Source organism: Chrysochloris asiatica, unplaced genomic scaffold (assembly GCF_000296735.1).
Source record: "Chrysochloris asiatica unplaced genomic scaffold, ChrAsi1.0 scaffold00055, whole genome shotgun sequence".
NCBI classification, from domain to species: Eukaryota; Metazoa; Chordata; class Mammalia; order Afrosoricida; family Chrysochloridae; genus Chrysochloris; species Chrysochloris asiatica.
This window is the reverse complement of record NW_006408573.1, coordinates 7775083-7778586: the sequence shown is the minus strand read 5'-3', so window position 1 is coordinate 7778586 and position 3504 is coordinate 7775083. Positions and strand designations below refer to the sequence as shown.

Here is a 3504-nt window from a genome sequence, read left to right as displayed (position 1 = left end):
CAGTGAATAAGGAAGACCATAGAAGAATTGATGCATTTGAGTTGCCTTGTTAGAGGAGAACACTGAAAGTGCCAAAGAACCAACAGATCTGTGTTAGATGTGCAGCCAGAGTGCTCCTTGGAGGCCAGGATGGCCAAACTTCGTGTTTCATACTTCAGACATATTGTCAGGAGGGACCAGTCGCTGGAGAAGGATATCATATTTGTTAGGGTGGAGGGTCAGAGAAAGAGAGGAACACCGCGACGAGATGGATTGGCAAAGTGGCAGCATCAATGGGCTCAAGCGTGGTAACAATAGTGAGGTTGGCCCAGTATCGGGCAGTGTTTCGTTCTGCTGTGCGGTCGCTATGAGTCGGTACAGACTCGATGAACCTAACAACAACAATCTTGATGTTTACAAATAACTTTTCCGAGGAAACAGCGCCAAAACATTTTTACATTCCTTTTCTCTAAGTCCTTAGCCTGGAAGTCGGTTTTTGAGAAAATGTCAATGTAGAATGTTGTAAGCAAGATCGCCACCTACCGGCCAAAATGACCATTGCATTAAGCGCTAGTGGTAGGGGAGGCTTTGAGAGATGGAAGTATTTAACTCCACAGTTGACTGGTTAGATTTTCTTAAGTAGGTAGGTGTTGTTGTTGTTGTTAGGTGCCATCGAGTTGGTACCGAATCATAGCGACCATATGCAAAACAGAACGAAACACTGCTGGGTCCTGGGCTAACCTCACAATTGTTGCCATGCTTGAGCCCATTGATGCTGCCATTTTGCCAATCCATCTCTCTGGGGAGGCCTTCCTCTTTTTCTCTGATCCTCCACTTTACCAAACATGATATCCTTCTCCAGCGACTGGTCCATCCTGACAACATGTCCAAAGTATGAGAGACGAAGTTTGGCCATCCTGGCCTCCAAGGAGCACTCTGGTTGCACTTTTTCCAACACAAATCTGTTTGTTCTTTTGGCAGCCCACGGTACTTTCAATATTCTCCTCTAACACCACAACTCAAATATATGGGTGATAAAGTTGATGTAGTCACCGAAAGATATGACTGAGTGTTCAAAACTTTATCAGTTGAGTAAAAATTAAAAAGTTCCTACTTCTGTTGAACTGTCCTGGAATTTTCTTTTATCTCTGAAGCAAAGTGTGTTTTACAAACGCCCTGTAATAGTTAAGGTTTTTTTCCCTCTTACAACTTTTCTTGGTCCTGGGCAAAGGAGGAAGTCACCATGCCCCCACCCAGAGGCCTTGAGGCCCTCACTATTTCCCGTTGCCGTTTATGGGGAGGTTCAGGAGTTCCTGAGAGGCCAGGAAGGCCCTGAGTTGTGGTGGTGTGCTGAGTCTCCCCACATAAGCCAAGAGCAGGGGGATGACACCCAGGCAGCTGGGGGCCAGCACCTTGTGGATCAACAGCAGGTCCAGTGGGTTGTAATCGACAAAGGGTATCTGGTTGCCCACAATGAAGGTCTCTCCTCCCCCCCCCCCCGCCACCTTGTTCTGGGACAGCAGGGTCTCAAAGGGCTTCAGGTGCTTGGATAGAGCCTTCACGTAGTCGTCTTTGCCTGCCTCGCAGTTGGTATAGATGAGGGTGATGTACTTGCAGTGCAGGTCCTCTACGCTGTCTTTCATCATGTCCAGCAGGGCTGCCTCCGAGTGTCCTTCCCATAGGGAGCAGCCCAGATGCCACCAGATGGCTGGACTGGTACAGGCTGAGGTCTCTGTCCTGGGACTTGGGGAGGTCCCTGTACAGACAGAAGGCCTTGAGTTGGCACTGCAGCCATGCACACGGCCTGGTAGCACCCTGGAACCAGAAAGTAGACAATGGTGTAGGGTGGCACGCTGAACTGATGGTGGTGCAGGCGGTGGTGACAACAGAGCTCAGATAGTTAAGGTTTTGTGTCAACTTAGTTGGGTCAGGCTTTTCAGTGGTTTGGAAGTTAAGATGTGATGAAAACTTCTGTTAGTAGTCAATCAACTGAAAAGAAGTATCCTTGGAGACGTGGCTTGCTCCCAATATATGGAGATGCTGCAGGAAAGCTGGTTTGCATTTTGCTGGATCTGGTCCTGCATCTGGCTTGTCACCTGACTTCCAGCCTGCCATCTTACCTGCTGATGTTTTGTTCATCAGCTCCTGCAGATATGTGAGTCAGGAGAAGCCTCCAGTCGGACATCTGATCCCAGACTTGGACCTTGCCCACCTCTACAACTGTGGGAACAGTTCCTTGTCCTGTAGGATCAATATAAGTTGGACTTGACTTGAGGGCAATGGATAGGTGCTTGGTAGGGTACAGTCATTCAGTATTGTTCCATGGGAGAAAAGAGGATCCTACTTTCAAATGTATAATTATTATGTAGACTCTTTATTCCTAACTGTTAAACAGGAGTAAAAACAAAGACAAAACAAATATAGATCAGTTGGGTGATGGAAATTGATATGGCTTCCTGAAGAATCCTAAGGTTCTGCTTCTTTGTGATGGTGGTGGTGTGCCCTGGAGTCAGTTCCAACTCATAGTGGCCCTGTATGAAGCTGTGAATCTTTATCTTTATGGGAGCAGAAAGCCTCATGTTTCTCCTGAGGAACAGCTGGTGGTTTTGAACTGCTGACCTTGAGGTTAGCAGCCCAACTCGTAACCACTACGCTACCAGAGCTCCTTTTGCTTCCATGCAATAGTGATCTTTTATACAGAACAGAAAACTTAAAACAAGATAGCAATTGTGCGGATGGCACAGGAACTGACAGTGATTATTAAGTTATACTAAGAGTCAGAACCGTCTCTGGTCAGATTTGAGCTCCAGGTTTCAGTTAGCAGCTGAGTGTACTGACTGTTTGCAGCGCTCAGGGACCGCATAACTACTGTGTTTTTGTTGTGTGCCATCATGTCGCTTCTGATTCATGAAGATCCCGTAGGACAGAGTGGAACTGCACCATAGAGTTTCCTAGGCTATAATTGTTCTGGAAGGAGCCTTGGTTACACAGTGGTTAGAGTATGAGGCTGCTGACCCAAAGATCAGTAGCCCACCAACTGCTCAGCAGGAGAAAGCTGTGGCACTTTGCTTCTGGAAAGATTTGCAGGGTCGCTATGGGTCAGAACCAACTCGATGGCACTTAACAACAACAACAACAATAGGAGTCCTAGTGTGGCATTGTAGGATCAGCACTGGACTGGGAACCATAAAGTTGGCAGTTCAAACCCACCAGCTGCTTCTCAGAAATTCTATACAGGGTCTTTATGAGTAGGAACTGATTTGACAGCACTTAACAACAACGTAGGAGTCCTGGTGTGGCATTGTAGAATAAGTGCAGGACTATAACATGGAGTTGATCACAAGATTTGTTGTTGTTAGGTCCATCAAGTCGGTACCAACTCATAGCGACCTTATGCACAGCAGAACGAAACACTGCCCGATCCTGAGACAACCTCACTACTGTTGCCACACTTGAGTCCATCGATGCTGCCACTTGGCCAATCCATCTCACTGAGGGTTTTCCTCTTTTTCTCTGATCCTCCAC

The 3504-nt window shown here is 47.1% G+C and overlaps 1 pseudogene; it reads right to left on the bottom strand.

Annotated features, from left to right (window-relative positions):
* Positions 1 to 1253: 1253 nt before the first annotated feature.
* Positions 1254 to 3504, bottom strand: part of LOC102822571 — an 8342-nt pseudogene continuing 6091 nt past the window's right edge.